This window comes from Saccopteryx bilineata, chromosome 9 (genome assembly GCF_036850765.1).
Source record: "Saccopteryx bilineata isolate mSacBil1 chromosome 9, mSacBil1_pri_phased_curated, whole genome shotgun sequence".
NCBI classification, from domain to species: domain Eukaryota; kingdom Metazoa; phylum Chordata; class Mammalia; order Chiroptera; family Emballonuridae; genus Saccopteryx; species Saccopteryx bilineata.
Genome location: NC_089498.1, coordinates 37,219,055 through 37,238,245, shown reverse-complemented (window position 1 = coordinate 37,238,245; position 19,191 = coordinate 37,219,055).

Below are 19,191 nucleotides of genomic sequence, written 5' to 3'. Positions count from 1 at the left end.
TCTGGGTCAGGGACCCAAGAAAGACCCACAGGCTCCTCCTAGAGATCCAGCTGGCTCACCCAGTTGGGGAAATAACCACTGAACTTCCAACGCCCTTCCCCAGCTTGGCCTTCCGAATGAGGCCTCTCGGGGGCAGCCCACTGAAGTCCCTGCCAGGCCTTTGCCTCAGAGCAGCTCAGACGTGCCCAGACACGAGCCTTGTTTACTCAGTGGTGAAGAGAACAGACGCTGGGTCCTCCTGGAGGCCTGTGAGCCCCAGAAGACCTGCCGTCCTCTGGGGAGGTGAGATGTGAGGTCCAGCCAGGTGGTCAGGTATGAGATTCAGGCACTCCAGCCTCCAAGACACTGCCAACCCTCCTACTTCCCACTGTCTTCACTGGCTCGGCCTCCCACACAGGGTCCCAGGACAGTGGTGGGCAAGCAGGTAGAGGGACAGTCCTTCAGCACCCCTTCCTCTCCCATCTGCCAATTTCATCCTCAGAGTTGTATCCCCTTGGTGGAGGGCGGGGCACCAGAGCCTCAGGAGGGCCCTGGGGCTGGCAGGTGGTCTCCCCTCTCTCCCATCCCCTCTGAGCTCAGCTCTGGGGAGCACCCACGGCTCATCAAGGGCATTTCCTCCCGCTGTCTCCTCCCACTCCTCCCAAGTGCAGCAGGACCCAGAGCTGGTCACAGGAAGCTTAGTGTTGACCCACAGGCCCAGGAAGGGACTGGATGGTTTTCAGGAGCTGGGGGTGGGCAGTCTGGGGCTGAGCAGGGCTGAAATAATGCTGTCCTTATCTCTGGGGACCCTATGCCAATGGGTACAATGGCCAGCATTCTTGGAGGTCTGGGGGAGCTGCCCTAGTGTGGGGAGAAGAGGGAGTGTGCTGGTCTGACTGCTCTTGGGGAGGAAGTAGGTTTCGTGGTCCACTGGGGTGGGGGGTGCAAATCTGAGTGCTAGTCCCTCTGGGTGGCCTGGCCTAGCTGAGAGGCTCGTGCTGCTCCTAGACTCCTTGCCCTGCCCAGAAGGGCCCTTTGCACAAGAGTCTCAGCTATGAGATGGTGGCCAGGAGCAGAGGGTGGCCAGGGGTCTGTGGAGCTGGGATAACTTAGGAACAGGTGTTTCTGCCTATACCCCTACCTCTGGGCTGGACTCCAAAAGGAAGGGATAAAGAGAGTAGGCTGCTCCCAAGAACACTTGAAGTCTAAGACAAGGTTCAGAGATCAGAGACCAGAAGTGAGTCATTTCACACCACGGCACCTAGGGTGTACCATGCACTGACTGATAGGCCTCTCCCAGCAGTCCTGACCACGCCTGCCTGGCCCTACTTTATAGGTGAGGGGACAGAGGCACAAGGAGGCTTGTCCAGAGCTGTACAGGATAGGACCTGGAGTCGGGATCCACCTGGCAGTTGGACTGTGACCCCCTCACTCTGTGGCTGCCCATTGCCTTACCCGCTGGGCACCTGGGCCCTCCTAGAGAAGGCAGGGGTGCCAATGCCAACGCTGCTGGCAGGGGAGAGGCCTCCACTGGCAGAGACAGTGCTCAGCCACCAAGGGGTGCTAAGTCCTCACTCCTGAGCAGTTGCCTGGGTATCCCCAGCCAGCCCACAAGGTGGCAGCAACATCCCAACTGTGTGCAGCTCTGTGCAGGGCGAAGCAGCCCCTAGAGACCCACAGACAGAAGACCTTGTCTCCAGCCTCGCACCCCAGCTGGCTGTCTTCTCTCCTCGCTCCCAGCCCTGGGTTCACAGGGGCCCTGCCTTTTCAGCGGTCTCTGAGATGACTCTGGAGGTCATTCTGGAACCCACCAGCTTCAGAAAACCCACCTGTCTTAACACCACACCCCAAAATATTCCCAGCACCCCTCACCCCTCACATGGGCCCAGTGAGAGCCAGAACATCCTAGGAATGCCTCGCATGCACAGACTGGTCAGCAGGGAGAACAGTGTGTGAAAAGGCCGCATGTCACCCGAGTTGTGCTGGCTCTACTGCCTTCTTTGGCAAACTCAGACTGGGGTGCATCCTGGCCACCTGTCTGCCTTGTGCACCGCCCCTTCTGTCTCTCTCCCCTGGCGAGCCCCACCCCGGCTGACCCCTCCGGCCTGCTCCCCACGCTGCAGCTGGCCGGGCTCCCTGGACTTTCCTTACACTCATGATCACACACCACAGGGCCATCAAACACCTGCTGGCATTTGTTCTCCACTCTCTGTGAGGGTCACATCAGGATGTCTGCGACCTCAACCACAACGCGCACACACTGGAGCCATACTGACACGGGCACAGACACACAAGCCATGCCCCCACACGCAAACACACATAGACGCACACATACCCATTCTCACACTACATATCCAGACCCAGAGACACACGCCCAATACACGGATACAAGCATACATGCAGACACACACACACTTGTGATACACACACAGGCACAGGGAGCTAGGTGCATGTGGACACAGAGAGCCACACGCCACACACTCAGATATCCCCACAAAGGTTCACGACTAAGGGCGTATTTCTTACTGCAGGAAAATAAAAGGGAAGGACCAGAAAGTCCTTCTCTGTTTTATGGCAAAATTATTCTCTTTCTGCACTGGCTCCTCCTCTCCATCTCTCTTCCCTGACCTTCGGGGGCCAGCCCTCCACTCTCTCTTGGACTCCCAGCCTTGAGTCTGCTCCTCAAGACCATAGCTCACTGCTGGGTCATCACTTTCCCATCAGGGCCCCATCTTCCAAAAAGAAACAGCTTTAGCCTGACCTGTGGTGGCGCAGTGGATAAAGCGTCGACCTGGGAATGCTGAGGTTACCGGTTCGAAACCCTGGGCTTGCCTGGGTAAGGCACATATGGAGTTGATGCTTCCTGCTTCTCCCCCCTTCTCTCTCTCTCTCTCTCTCTCTGTCTCTCTCTCTCTCTCTCCTTTCTAAAATTAATAAATCAAAATTTTTTAAAAATTTAAAAAAAGAAACAGCTTTAGCCCACATCGCCTCCAGCTCTCACCCCATTCCTGCGCATGCCACTCTCTTCGCCCCCTACATGAGTCTCTCCCTCTCAAGGGCCCACATCTTAACCCAAGCCACTTTGTCTCCTGCCTCATCTCCCAAAGCAATAATAAGAGTTATGGTATTTACCAGTTTACCAGGTACTGTTCTAAGCATCTCGTGTATATTATCTTATTGAATCCTCATCACAACCCTGTATGATAGATATAATGACATCTTCCCTATTTTGTACATGTGAGAACACTGAGACATGGAGAAGTGACGTGGTTTGTGCAAACTCACAGAGCTATTCAGGGGATGTGCCAAGATTCAGACCCTGGCAGTCTGGCCCTGGTGCCTGCCAATGTGCCATCCTGCTTCTCAAGCAGCACAGAGAAGGCCAGAGCTGGGCTCCTCTCAGGTGTGTGTGGCAGAAGAGGGGAGGGGACAGAGAAAATGGCAGCCCACGGGATCTAGGCTGGACAAGGAGGGGCATAAAGACAGGCAGAGCTGATGGACAGAGGCAAGGAGGAAGGTGGGAATTCGGGACACTGAACATGGTGGGTCTTCCTGTGGTGACAAGGGCAGACTGTGGCAGAGATGGGGAAGGATGGCCAGGATGGGCAGAGGGAAAGGTCACTGCACCAGAAGTCACCTCAGTGCCAGACTTTATCGACAAGCCATGTCCCATGGACACATCCTCTTCAAACTCTTCTTGGATCAGAAGACACCATCATCCTACCCTCATGTCTGCACCCTATCAGATCATGCCCGTTGCCTGCTCACTAATCTGCCTGTCACCCGGGACAGCCTGACTGTGCTCTGTGACTGTTGTCTGTATTTGCCTGTGTCTGGGTCAGCCTGTCAGCCTGGGTAGGTGGTGGTTTCCAGGGCTACAAGCCAGGCCTCTTCTAGGGGTGTGAAGGCTGGAACAGGAGGCTGGGGGTGGGGTCCAGGACTGCTGACACCTGGAACCTGCTGCTGGGGAGACCCAGGTGTGCAAACGGCAGTTCCCACAGACGCAGGGAAGAGCACCCAGCCGGGCTGTCGGAATGGGGCAGGGTGGGCGGATGCTGGCCAGGAGGGAGAGCTATATTCTCACTCTCCAAACTGATGTGCTGAATTTTACTTTTCCTTTTATTTATTTCTTCTTCTTAAATCCTGTTTCTCTCCCTGAGGCATCTAATCTATTATTTAACGTTGGATTCTGCGATTGAAACTCCCAGGCAAATTGAAAATTATTTGTGTTTGAGGTTTCAGGCATGAGGTTGAGGCAACCAACTCCGGGAGACCCTGGGAACCTGGGAAAAGGCGGGCGTAGACCTGCACGCCTGCTCCTTGAAGGGGCCGGGCAGAGCAGGCTGGGAGCGGGGGGCTTGGGCCCAGCAGGCCAAGCCCACTTTGCTCAGGCTTGGCACCCAGAGCCCCCAGCTCAGGGGTCATTAATCTCCATGCAGCATTTCAGTAGCGAAATGTCGCCCCAGACTCCCCCTGGCCAAAGTCCTCGCAGGCAGAGCAGGTGCAATCAGTCACCCTGGCCCTATGCCCACCCTGGGGGAAAGGCCTCAGTCACAGGAGAATTAATGACATAGGACAAGGGTCCACCATCATTTTTCAAGGGTTGGGCTCTCCTTGGAATTGCAGTCAGAGTTGCTGCCTATAGGGTCTTAACATAACCAAGGGGGATGGTAACCGGGGTGGGTTCAAGGTGGGGCTGAGAGCCCTGGCCTGGGAAGCACAGACCCCAACTGGGTGGTTGAGGTCCTGAGGGCATGTGACCTTGTGGGGCTGGCTCCAAGGACATGACTCAGGGCCACCCGTGAGTTGGAGCAAGCTGGAGCCCGGGGCAGTGTGCGCAGACCGAGTGTGGACGCCTACAGCACATATTCACATGGGCAGGGTACAGGGATGACAGATGCCACGTCAAGTAGGAGCTCATGGGCCGTGATAAGGAGGTTGGATCTGGCGCTGAAAAAAATGGGAACCACTGAAGGGCTTTGAGAAAGGGGATTAATGATCACATTTCCTAATCAAAAAAGGTCTATAATGAGGCAAAAGGCCAGAGCTTGGATCCATTTCATATTTTCTGAGTAGCCATGCATGTCAGGTACTGTGCTAGGCACTGAGAACATGTGGTGAGCACACATGTGTGCTCCCAGCCCGAAACCAAGCTCAGCATCTTCATGCTGAGCACAATCAGGCTGAGGGAAGAGCATGTGCAAATGTCCTGGGTAAAAGGTTGTGTGGCCAGGTGAGGGGAAGAAGAGGTTGCTGGGGCTGGAGCAGAAGAGCTGTGGTGTGCACCATGATGCACCACCAACTGCCTTCAGAAATGAAGGACTTCCAGTCACTGGAGAGCTGCTGGCAGAGTTCTCTGCTGCCAGCCCTCTTAAGGGATTGCCCAGGCTAAAGACAGCTGCCCATCCAAGGTCACACCACATGCAGTGGTGAACTAACATGGAACTAGAAAAGCCCAGTGTCCTCTCCCAACAATTCTATAGGGCCATCAGCTTCAAAGCTACACATGGCAGAAAGAACAGTGGACCCCTGAAGCTGCCCATGTCTTTACCCAGTGGTAGTCAACCTGGTCCCTACCGCCCACTAGTGGGCATTCCAGCTTCCATGGTGGGCGGTAGCAGAGCAACCAGAGTATAAATGAAAAGATAGATTTAACTATAGTAAGTTGTTTTATAAAGATTTATTCTGCCAAACTTAGTGAAAATCCGACATAAAGTACTTGGTAAGTAATTATTATTCTATGCTTTAACTTGCTGTAACTCTGCTTTATAAATTTTATAAAGTAAAGTTACTTCCCTACTTTATAAATCACCATTACTGTGGAACCGGTGGGCGGTTAGAAAATTTTACTACTAACAGAGATACAAAAGTGGGCGGTAGGTATAAAAAGGTTGACTACCCCTGTCTTTACCCCTAGAACTGTGAATATGTTAGTTTACATGTCAAAAGGGATTTTTCCACTATGAATAGGGATCCTGAGATGGGGAGACTATCCTGGATTATCCAGGTGGGCACAATGTCATCGCGGGTCCTTATAAAAGAAGGGCAGAAGGTCAGAATCAGAGAGAAGATGGGACAACGAAGCGGAGGTCAGAGTGATAGAAGAAAGGAGCCACGAATCAAGGAAAGCAAGGAAGCCTCTAAAAACTGGCAACGGCCAGGAAACGCATTCGTCCTAGCGCCTCCAATGGGAGCACGGACTGTTGGAGACTTCTGAACTGCAGAAGCGAAGACAGGAAATTTGTGCTGTTTTAAAGGCACCTAAGTTTGTGATGTTACAGCAGCAGCAGGAAGCTGATACAGCACCAGAGCCCAACTTCTTCCACCACCCAGTCCTGCTTTCTTCCCTCCATTCCAGGTGTTTGTCCTGGGAGCCCTCCCCAACAACCTCATGCGTGCTGATGAGTTCTGCTCCCCAGGGAGCCCCAGGTTCAGCAGCGAATGCCAAGGAGTGTGAGAACCACAGCTGTAGGTGGGGCACCGGTAGCCCCTGTCACAAGGTGACCGTGTAATTGTCCAAATTTTCACCGCTGGTGGATTGGGATGATTTGCCCGTGCAAGAAAAGGCAGTGCTAGGGGTAAGTGGTACCTGAGAAATATCAGGGAAAGACAAGTCAGCCGAATTAGGTGGCCACTGCTAAAGGTGACCAACACTTTGAGAAAAGATAACAAAAGGCTGGGAGCAGGAAAGAGCTGAGCGTGAAACCAGAAGGCCTGCGGCAGCACGTAAGGAGGTCCTCGGGTCCCGTGGCAGGAGGGCGGGCAAAGCTGAGAGCCTGGGAGCAGCCAAGTTCCCAAGAAGGTTCAACTCAACCTCAACGGGTCTGCTGTACCAAGGTCATGCTCTGGCTGGCAATGAATGACACCGTGACATTTCTGATGGGACAACTAAGTTGATGCACCCCAAGCTGTAAGCCCCTAGACTGCCTTGAACCCTCTGAGCCTGCAAGGCGGCCCATTCTTCCCTATGAAGGATTCATGCTCCTCCGTTCCTAGATGACATGCGGAGGTCTCTGCCCTACAAGACAGTGTACAGCCCCTCCAGGATGTGCCCCACCTCCCCTTCTGGGCATTAGACCTACAATTAGGAACAAGTCATGACATAACTGGGCTAAGGAAGTGCCGCACCTGAGAGGAAAGGAAAGGAACTATATAACCCAAAGGAGCGACAGCAGCTGGAGCTCGTGGGTCCTGGTAGGAACCAGGAGGACACAGGCAGGACTGGATTCTGAAGGTGTTTGGCCCAAGGTAGAGCGGGGTCCGCCGTGTGGGGACAGAAGGTTGAAATGGGTTGGCTCTCATCTATATGAGAGCCCTTTTGTGGGATACAGGCTTCAGTATCCTGGTGAGGACCATGTGAGATGGGGCAAAAATGCTGCAGGGATGGGCCCGAAAGGGCGGGTAAGGTAATGGCCCATGCTTTTAGAAATGCCAGAATTTTTGTGTTAGATGGTGGCAAAAGGCTTTGCAAAGTGGATGTGCTGAACTGACTGTGTTACGTTAAGGTCAGGAACAAATGGAAGAGGACTATGCTCTTTGGGAGGGCCCAGGTGATACACTGCTAACCAAACCCGGCGTCACTAAGAAAATAGGTGTTGGCCCTGGCCGGTTGGCTCAGTGGTAGAGCGTCGGCCTGGCGTGCAGAAGTCCCGGGTTCGATTCCCGGCCAGGGCACACAGGAGAAGTGCCCATCTGCTTCTCCACCCCTCCCCCTCTCCTTCCTCTCTGTCTCTCTCTCTTCCTCTCCCGCAGCAGAGGCTCCATTGGAGCAAAGATGGACCAGGCGCTGAGGATGGCTCCTTGGCCTCTGCCCCAGGCGCTAGAGTGGCTCGGGTCGCAACAGAGCGATGCCTGGAGGGGCAGAGCATCGCCCCCTGGTGGGCAGAGCGTCGCCCCCTGGTGGGCGTGCCGGGTGGATCCCGGTCGGGTGCATGCGGGAGTCTGTCTGACTGTCTCTCCCCGTTTCTAGCTTCAGAAAAATACAAAAAAAAAAAAAATAGGTGTCGTCTCACATCTGCAGGTCAGGGCTAAGGTAGATCTCATGGCTTGTGGATCACTGAGAGCCATGAGGGCAAGAGAGCCCCAAACCGTAGAGGTCTAATAGGAACACTTACCCATCGCGAGCGAGGCAGATACAATCACTGCCAGGAGTGGTTGGTCAGACTGGCAGCCAGGGTGATCTGGCCTGCAGCGAGCCATAAAGCCAGTCATAGCACAATGCGTTTCTGGAGGCAAGGGTGGTGGTAGCCAACGGTTTGTACAAAGAAATCAGGAATAGATCTTCAGAATCCTGAAGGCAATCCTCCCAGTAAAAAATATCTGTGATTCCTTGCCCAGTTTCTGAACTTGAGCCAGTTTTCAAACCAGGAACCCAGTGACTAAAGGAGAGGTAAGTTCCCAAGATGGACCTGTAAAATCAAAGCACATATATATGGTAATCATCCCCTCAGTCCTCTCCAAAAGGTGCCCCAGGGAAAGAGGAGACCCAAACCAATGCAGGAACACAGGACAGGGTCCGACTTGAGGTTGATGCGCTGAGCCCCGATGTATCATGGCGGCCCTCCATTAGAGCGGAGGCATGTGAGAAGCACCCACTGGATGCTTCAACTCCCCACTCCAAATGTGTAATGATAATAGACTTACTTGGTAGGAGGCACAGCTCTCACATGGACTCCTCGGCCTTGAGGGTAAGAGCTTCTGCAGTGGGACAGGTAAAGAGGAAGCTTCTGAAACCACCCCCTCCCCCTTCCAATATAGTCAATAAAAAACAATATTGCATCTTGGAGCAAGGAAGTGTGTGGAGGATAGTGGTAGATATTGGAGCTACCTTTTAAAACCGAAGGGTCCCAAGGATAGTGGTCCTCATTATAGCTCCATTGAGTTGATGGTTTAGCTCAGGGGTAGTCAACATTTTTATACCTACCGCCCACTTTTGTATCTCTGTTAGTAGTAAAATTTTCTAACCGCCCACCGGTTCCACAGTAATGGTGATTTATAAAGTAGGGAAGTAACTTTACTTTATAAAATTTATAAAGCAGAGTTACAGCAAGTTAAAGCATAGAATAATAATTACTTACCAAGTACTTTATGTCGGATTTTCACTAAGTTTGGCAGAATAAATCTTTATAAAACAACTTACTATAGTTAAATCTATCTATTTATACTTTGGTTGCTCCACTACCGCCCACCATGAAAGCAGGAACGCCCACTAGGGGGCGGTAGGGACCAGGTTGACTACCACTGGTTTAGCTCCTTCAAAAACAAAATAAATCCTGGAAGGTGAAGTGAACAACTGCAAACACAGGAGTGACCAAAACCAGAGCTGCTGTGTTAAATGCGGTGTTCCTGCTGGTGCTGAGTACCTGGACCTCAGCTCATGGTGTTAATCCATTGACCTGGCAAATGCATTACTTTCAGTCTCTATCAAAAAGATGATCAAAAACAATTTGCATTCAGTTGGAGTGGAATGCAGTTTGCATTCAGAATGAAATATAAATGTGTACATGTATACAGTCTTGTCTCAGAAATATATGAACTCTCCAGCGCTCTGTCTAATCACAGACCAAGAAGACCTGGGTTGGCTGAATACCCTGTAGGATATCAGATTGGTTATACATCAGTAACCTCACACTAATCAGAATGAATGAGCAAGAAGTGGCCAGTCCACTGTGGGCCCTCAGAGGACTCGTGCACCACAGAAAGTGGGAGGACAAACCCAGTGAAGTTTCAGAAGCCTGTCACATCAAAAAATGCTTTGGAGCTGCAGAGGGCTGAGGCATGCCAGGACAACTAAAGGCAAGGACAAATTGTGGCCCCTTGCACCTCCCTCCTCAAAGAAGGAAGCACAGTATTTGGTAGGCTTCTTTGGGGTCTGGAGGCACAGTCTTTTTTTTTTTTTTTTAATTTTTTTATTTATTCATTTTAGAGAAGAGAGAGAAATGGAGAGAGAGAGACAGGGAGAGAAGGTGGGGAGGAGCTGGAAGCATCAACTCCCATATGTGCCTTGACCAGGCAAGCCCAGGGTTTCGAACCGGCGACCTCAGCATTTCCAGGTCGACGCTTTATCCACTGCGCCACCACAGGTCAGGCCTGGAGGCACAGTCTTCATGTAGGAATACTCCCAACCACTTACCAAGAGACATGGAGAGCTTCCAGCCGTGAGTCAGCCCAGAGCTGGAGAAGGCTTTGCAGCAGGTCCAGGCTGTGGCACAAGAGGTGCTGACTCGGGCTCTGTGGCCCAGAGGGCCCTATGGGATTGGAGGCATCAGTATCGGGAAAAGACACCATGCAGAGTTTTTGGCAAGCCCCCCGAAAAGGGATGCAGACTCTTAAGGTTCTGTCACAAGTCCATACCATGTGAAGATTTATAAATCTTTTGAAAAGCAGTTCCTAGCATGCTATGAGCCCTAGTATAGATAGAGTACCTGACCATGACCATGGGACACTAAGCAAAAATGCAGCCATGACTGCCTGACTTAGTCCTTTCTGGCTGCTATAACAGAATACTGTAAACTGAGTCATTTATTAACAATAAATATTTATTTCTCACAGTTTTTGGCGCCAGCCCAGTGGGGTGAAGGCCCTCTTTCTGGTTTATAGCCTGTGCCTTTTTATGGTGTCCTCGCAGGATAGAAGGGACAAGGGATCTCTCTGGAGCCCCTTTCATAAGGCACTAATCCCATTCATAAGAGGATGACTTAAGCACCTTTTATAGGCCCCATTGCCTAATATTATTATCTTTGGGGTTTAGGATTTCAACATATAAATTGGTGGTGGTGGGGCACAAATATTCAGATCATAGCACTGCCCATCATGAGCTGGGTTCTCTCAGACCCACCATGTCAGAGGGCCCCATGGACCCAGAAATATCTATAAAACAGAAGCAGTACATCCAGGGCTAGGTGTGAGCAGGTAGCCTGGACACCCTTGTTATACACCACAGCAGCACCAAGTTGTTGCCCTTGAATCCTAGGGCCACACAATGAGAGGTGTGATCAGCTGACGAAAGAGGAACAAGCCAGAGCTCAGTGCAGAGAAGTGCTGACTGGTACCTGGAGCAGTAGAGAATGGAGGGTGTCGGCACTGCAGCCCCACTCAGGGGTGGCCGTCAGGGATGGTGGTGAAAGGAAACCCTCCCAAAGGGTAGAGCTCTGGGTCACATACCTAGTCATCCACTTTGGTGGAAAGAGAAGTGGTCAGGGGCCTACAGGGAGAGTGATCAGCAGAAAGTACAAGGCTGTCAGGGCAGTCGTGTGGGTGGGTCTGAGCACAAAGCATGAAGCTCATCAGAGAACCTGCCTCATAAAAGACGCACTGAACAACCAGGTCGACAGAATAACTTGGCCAAGTGACATCAACCAGCTTCTGTCACTGGTCTTCACTGCTGGTACAAAGAGTACATGAGAGGTGGCGGGGGTGGAGGCTCGGAGGAGGGCGAACAGCACGGGCTCTCACCCACCATGGCTAACCTAGCTACTGCAGCTGAGCGTACCATCTTTTAGAACAAAGCCCAATGCTAAGTCCCAGACACAACGCCATTCCTTGAGGACACCAACCAGTCATTGAGTGGCAAGCTGACCAATTGGATCTGCTCATAGGGCTTGAGCCAGACCACTATCCAAGGTCTGGCAGAGTACCTGATGCTCCAACACTATGTAACATTGTATCAGATGAAGGAAGTAGCTCTGCAGCAAAGGAGGTGGGAGGGTGGGCATATGGCCATAGGATGCACAGTCAGACCACTTCCTGTATCACCCTGAATCCACCAGTCCGATAGATCAATGGAAAGCCTGATAGAAGTGCAGCTCTGGGATGGTATTTTGCAAAGATGGGGTACCATTCTCCAGAGCAAACTGTACACTTTAAATCAACAGTAGGTGCCTTGGCCAGTTGGCTCAGTGGTAAAGCATCGGCCTGAGTGTAGAAGTCCCAGGTTTGATTCCTGGTCAGGGTACACAGAAGAAGCGTCCATCTGCTTCTCCTCCCTTCCCCCTCTCCTTTCTTTCTATCTCTCTCTTCCCCTTCTGCAGCCAAGGCTCCATTGGAGCAAAGTTGGCCCGGGCTCTGAGGGTGGCTCCATGGCCTTCGCCTCAGGCTCTAGAATGGCTCTGGTTGCAATAGAGCAACACCCCAGATGGGCAGAGCATTGACCCCTTGGTGACCATGCTGGATGGATCCTGGTCGGGCACATGCGGGAGTCTGTCTCTCTGCCTCCCCACTTCTCACTCCAGAAAATACAAAAATAATAATTATAATAAATAAATCAATAATAGGTTGACACAGGTCTGTCTACCCGTGCGTGGTAGGCAAAATAAAAACTTCTTCTCCCAAAAATGTACTAATTCTAAGAACCTGTGAATATGATTCCGTACATGGCACAAGGGACTTTGCAGATGTGATTAAGGTAAGGATCCCGAGATGGATAGATTATCCTGGATGATCTGGGTAGGCCCAACACACATGAAAGCGCAAGGCAGGAGAGTGTGAGACATGGGTGAAAAGGATGTAGCAGCCGTTGCTGGCTTTGAAGATGGGAGGGAGACAGAAGACAGGGATGCAGCTAGCCTCTAGGGGCTGGAAAGGTGAAGAAACCGATTGTCCCCTAGAGCCTCTAGAAGGACTGCAGCCTTGCCTCTACCTTTATTTTTAGCCTAGTGAGACCCATTTTAGACTTCTGACCTCCTGAGGTCTAAGATAATTAATTTATATTGTACTAACTTGCCACGAACCAGCGCTGCTAGTAATTTCAGGTCCTGAGTGAGACCAGCGTGGAATTAAGGAAATAGGCTTGAAGTAAAAGGAGGGGCTTGGGAAGCCTCTGCAATGTTGATGGCAAGAACAGAGCGAGCTCAACACCAGCTTCCTGCTTTATTTATAGGGCAAAGTAAGGCCATAAGCAAATTAAAGAGATCTCTGATCACATTTCCAAGGCAACTCAAGAATTTTACCAAGTGCGGGAAACCCCCACCATACATAACATCTTAACTTCACAAGACAAAAGATAAAAAGAAACTTGCCTCTACTCTTTCCGGGGGACGTGTGGGGAAAGATGAGTATAAACAATTCAGCACCATAGCTTAACAGCCTTTAGCAACTTTACAGAACAAGTGGTGTGGGGGGTTGGGCAGACTGTCAGCTTACTGCCAGTTCCCCACACCTCTGTCACCCAAAACTCTAAACTGCAAAGACCCTGTTGGCTTTCGGTCCCTAATACTAACTCACCAAGTTCATAGGCATTTGTTCATAGGCAGCAATGGGAATCCAATACACTGTGTCATAGGTAAGATGGGGCTGGGAACCAAGGGGTAGAGGTAAGAATGGTCACTTAGCATCACTCCTAGCCACCCACTTGGAGGATTTGTGCTTCTCAGGCACTAAGGGTTTAGCGATTCCAACGAGGAATGCTTCTGCCAAGGAGCACAGCAAGGCTTTCCCGAACTACGAACTACGTGCTAGGAGGCTGCGTAGGCACTTTAGGCTCATCATGCTGGAGCATCAGCGAGCAGGACAGCCACCGTCTTGGCAAAGATAATGGGCCGTGATCATCAGAAAGAAGGAACATTTTTATTATAGAACAGGGGCAGGGCAAAATCTGTTTGGTGCCTGGTTAATCCACTTGGGTGCTTCTGGGTACCGCCTCGCCCAATTTTGACAGCAATGGACAAGTGTAGTAACTCTGGCCTGAGAGTCTCAGAACCCTCAGGGCCAGGACATTGTTACCTGATGGTGAGGGGAATTCAAATCAAATAAGCCATTGAAGTTATAGCCTCAAGAGCATCTGCAGCAGTGGGGCTGTAGGTTAATCCCACTCACCTTCCTCTTCTCAGTTGCCCCGTGGCACACCAGGATCCCAAGGAGCTGTTCTCTGAATGGACGTGAAGTGCATGCTGGCCGTGGGAAAGATGACGCGCCACCCAGACCCTGTGCAGGGCTGGGGAACGTAGCCCCCCAGCTTCTCGGAGGGCTCTCTGCAGAAAGCCTTCAGCCATCATCCCCCTTCAGAGACTGCTTCAGGCGAAGAGTGATGTCTCACCCAAGATCAGACCCCACATCCAATGACACATCCAGCAGCCATCGGTATAGCCACACAGAGACCCAGCATCTGAGTCTGAAACGGGGGGCAACATTGCTTCTTGGGTCGGGGAGGCCTCTGTTGAGACTGCATGGGAGTGTAACTTGTCCCTCTGCCCACTCCTCCCTCCCACAAATGTTGATGCAGAAAATCGCTCCCTAAATAAAGCTCCTGCAATAACCTCCACCTCCAAGCCAGCCTCCCAGAGAGCCCAGCCTGCATCCGAAAATGGGGACATGAGTGGGGCTTGGGAAGTGGCGGGTCAGTCCGCATATGCCGTGGGGGCTGGTGTTATTTTATCTTCAGGAAAGGGAAGCCTCAGCGAGGCTTTAAGCAAGCAGTCTTATAGCCTTTTTGTCTTTTTAATTCGCTTTGAGTGAGAGAGAGAGAGAGAGAGACAGACAGACAGACAGACAGACAGGAAGGGAGAGAGATGAGAAGCATCAATTCATAGTTGTGGCACCTTAGTTGTTCATTGATTGCTTTCTCATATGTGCCTTGACCGGGGGTCTCTAGCCAAGGCAATGACTCCTTGCCCAAGCCAGTGACCTTGGGCTTCAAGTCAGTGACCTTGGGATCATGACAATGACTTGTCCTGAAGCTAGTGAGCCCACCCTCAAGCCAGTGACCTCAGGGTTTTGAACTGGGGACCTCAGCGTCCCAGGTTGACGCTCTATCCACTGTGCCACCACCAGTCAGGCCAGTTACATGATCTTTTGAAAAGATCTCTCTGGCTGCCATGGGAAAATAGATTGTAAGGGCCAGACTAATCGCAGAGAGACCAGAAGGACAGCGGCTGCAGCCATCTGGGTGAGAGATAGCGGTACGTGGACCAGAGCGGCAGTGGTGATGGGGACGCGTGGGTGGGTCTGAGGAGTAATCCGGCAGATCTTGGTGATGGACTGGAGGTGGGAGAAGGAGAAGAGGGTAAGGGAGGAGGTGGTTTCCGGAAGACTCCCAGGCTCCAGCTTACACAATGGAGTGGCAGGATGAGATGCGGACACAGGAGAAGGCCAGGTTTGGAGGGGGCGAGATCACTAGTTTGAGTCAGGACACGTTGAATCTGAGGAAGCTCTGCGACATCTCAGGGGAGGCATCACCAGTGGGAGGCAGGATCCGGAGGAGGAAGGAGCTGTAAATCTGAGTTGCTGACACTACGGAGCTGTGTGAGATTATGTCTGAGAAGGTGTGAGAAGGGAACAGAAGGAAGCCTGGGGTGGTCAGACAGAGGGGACTGAGCCAGCCAGCAAAGTCAGAAAGCAGTGGGCTGGGTAGGAAGGGAAAGCAATGGGCGTGAGCTCTGTTCAGAGATGTCAGGCGCAGCAGCTGGCACAGGCGGGGGTATGCTGCAGAAACTGATATCCCTAAGATCTCAAAATCCCCAAAAAGACAAAAGTGAACTTCTCCCTCAGGTCCAGAGTAGGTCCCTGCTCATCATGGCCCCTCGGGAACCTGGGTGATGGAGGCTCCATCTCAAAATCAGCTTCTACAACTGCCTAGAGTGGGTAGAGGGTGTGGCAATGCCACGTTGGCCTCTCCTGTTTCTGTCTCACATTTTGCTGGCAAAAGTGACATGGCCTTGCCTGACTTCAAAGGAGCCAAGGAGGGACAAGGTTGCCATGGAGCCCACAGAGGAGGAGAGCTGGGCGCTCTTGGGCAGCACTGACCTCCAACAGGCTGAGGACAGGAGAGCGGGGCTGAGCCCGATGCTGCCAACCACGGGCCCGGTAGATAACGTGACGGCTGAGACATGCCTCTGGATGAGGTGACATGGGTCCTTGCTGACGTGGGAAAGGTTTGTTTGGGGATGTTAAGGGACTAAAGGCCAGAAGGCGACTGGAATTGGTTAGTGAGGAACAGGAGGCGAGTAAGAGAGGAGAAGTGTGGGCCATTCTTGCCCTTATGTCAGCTGGGACAGTGGAGGGAGGCAGGGTAGGGACTGAAGGGCAAACCTGGAATGGTAAGGGTTTTGTTTGTTTCCTAGTGGGAGATAAGTGAATGTGCATAAAGACCAATGGAAAGAACCCACTAAGAGGGAGAGGTTAACTGTGCAAGAGGAAGCTGGGACAGGCAATAGGGGACACACAGTTCTCTGTGTCCTGATGCACCTGAGGCTCGGGAATTTCCTGCCCAAACAGTCCTAAGCTGGCAACCAGGGTCTGCGTGGGCCTCTCCCTCCAGTCCCTTGTCCAGAAGGTGGACAGCACCCACCAATGTCTGTATCCCAAGGTCTGAGAGGTAAGCAGGGGGCAGCCATTTGTGGGGTGTGTGGACAGAGCCTGCCAGTGCAGGCTAGGGTGTGCACACCGTTCACAGGAAGCTCCCACCCCCATGGGGGGGGCAGAGATGTGAGTGGAGGGAGCCGGCTCTTCCCAGGCCACCAAGTCCAAGCACTCACTCCAAAGAACCCAGTGTGGCAGGTCATGATGAAGGTATACCTGTCAAGGTTGGGGGATAAAATTATTTTATGTAATAGGTGTTAGCTTCATTTATTCCTTTTAAATATTTAGATATATGATATATAGATCCCATTTTTCTGCTTGTTCTGAGACGTTCAAATATGATATTAGGGGAAGGTCAAGGTATGCAATAAGTAAATACACACATATCATTTATATAATATCTATATATCTATGTCCTGTATTATATAATTATAAAGTCATAGAATAAAATGTTCACATAGTCCCAATCTAATTTGTGAGGGAATGTATACACACAGACAAAAGGGTACAGTTTATATCAGTCAGCTTTTGCTGTGTGGCAAACAAAATTTCAGTGGCCTAAACAATAGGCATTTATTTCTCATCTGTGGGGGCTGATGCAGCTCCACCCCGTGTGTCTCATCTGGGGCTCAGCCTGAAGGGCCCACAGCCCCTGGGGACATTTTCTTCCTGCTGGAGTGGCAGGAGCTCCGGAGGCCAGCCCAGCCACAGGCGTGCACATCAAGCCTCTGCTGGGGCCGCATCTCCGCACTTCCTGTCGGTGAAGGCCAAGGTCATTTGGTGAAGCGCTTTTTGCCAAGCATGAAGCCGTGGCAAAGGTCTAGGTGCCTACAGCTACTATAAAGCAGAGGAAAACTGGAATTAATAATTTAACTCAGGGGTCGGGAACTTTTTTGGCTGGGAGAGCCATGAATGCCACATAGTTTAAAATGTAATTCCTTAACGACCCGTGTACATTAGGCATTATCCAATCAAAATTTGGTGTTGTCCCAGAGGACAGCTGTGATTGGCTCCAGCCACCCGCAGCCATGAACATGAGCGGTAGGAAATGAATGGATTGTAATACATGAGAATGTTTTATATTTTAACGTTATCATTATTTTTATTAAAGATTTGTCTGTGAGCCAGATGCAGCCATCAAAAGAGTCACATCTGGCTCGCGAGCCATAGGTTCCTGACCCCTGATTTAACCTATCACATACCAAAACTGAGTATGTGTGTGTGTGGGGGGGGAATATTTGTAATTAATTCTAATTCCTAGAACAATAGATGTTTTAATTTTTACAGCTTGCATAATCCTTCTGTAATAAAGCAAAAATAAGACCTCAATTTTCTCCAGTTCCAATAGAAATCCTAATATAAAACTTTTACTAGTTGATGCACCTGGAAGACTGACTAGCCATCCTTTTTTAAAAAATAATTCTTTTTTAGATCTGACTTCAGACCATAAATAAAAGTTAATTCTAAAAGGATAAGGAACCTAAATGTAAAAACAGAACTATAAAAAATCGCAGGGAGACAGTATTTTGAAATACATCATGCTGTCTTTTCTTTCTGTATTTCCTTGGGTGACCTTCCAGCTCTTCAGCCAGAGGCTTGCATTGCCTAGAGGTGGAGGGGGATGGAAGGAGGGAAGACAGGAGGAGGAGGGAGGGAGGAGGAGGAGGGAAGGAAAGGAGGAGGAGGGAGGAAAGGAGAGGGGGAAGAGAGGGAGAACAGGGAGGAAGCAGAAAGGAGGTGGAGGGGAGGAGGAGGAGGCGGAAGGGGAATGAGAGAGGGGAGGAAGAGGGAGGAAGAGGAAAGAAGGGAAAGAGTGGCCACCACCCACCTAAACACCTGCCAGGCAATGCCATCTTCCAAAAGCAGCAGGGTGGGAGGTGGGAGGTGGAGACTTGCCTTCCCTCTGACACTGCCTGGTCAGAGACCACTATTTTCAGCAAATGCATCAAAGACCCAACGAAACCACTAGAGGCTGAGAGGCCATTGGGGACCCTTGGCCTATAATACACAGAAGAGCTGGCAGGGGGAGGGGGATGAGGGAGGGGACCAGGGCAGGAGACCAATGTGGATCAAAGGAGTGACAAGGAAGGGCACCAGCCATGTCCAGTGATGAGAAAAATGCAAGTGGTGAAAACAAAATGCAAAAAAAAGTTTTAAACATATACAAATGTCATCATTGTTTAGAAATACATTTCTATGTTGCAAAAAGTATAAAAATGCACTCAGGAATGTTGCAACTTCTGGGGAGCAACTACAGGAAGGAAGAAGGAAGGGCTTTAAACTGATGTGTATCATTTCATTTGGTTTTTAAAGAGAAATCTGAAGCAAATATTCAAAATGTTAATATTTGATACATCCTGGGTGGTGGGCATGTGGGTGTGTTAGGTCATTCTCTATATTTTGCAATGCATGGTAGGGGGGAAAGACAGTCTGCAGATTAGCATGAATCGTTTGATGCCATGATTTACAAAGTATGTGCACATGTACATGTTTGCATGTCTCTGCTCAGGCATATGCCCGCATGGACCTTTGTGTCTGTGTGACTCTGCGTCTGTGCAACATTATGTGTGTGTCCTGCATGTCTCCCTGTGTCTGCCACTTGGGTGGGAGTGTGCATGCATCTCTACGTCTATGTGCATGTATCTGTGCAGCTGTGTGTATCTCTGTGGCCGTGTCTGTGCAATTGTCTGAGGTTGTGTGTGTCTTTGAGCGTGTGTGCGTGTGTTATGTGCATACCTGTGTGAGTCTGTGTAGCGTGTCTGCGTGTGCCTGAGCACCAGTGTGCAGGAACAGGAAGACTGGCTGGACAAACACCGAGTCCTTGACACATTTCTCTCTGGCAAGGGGAGACAGGATTTTTGTTTCCCCTTCTTACATGTCACCGTATGTTTAACAATGATCATGTATTCTTTCTAAAAA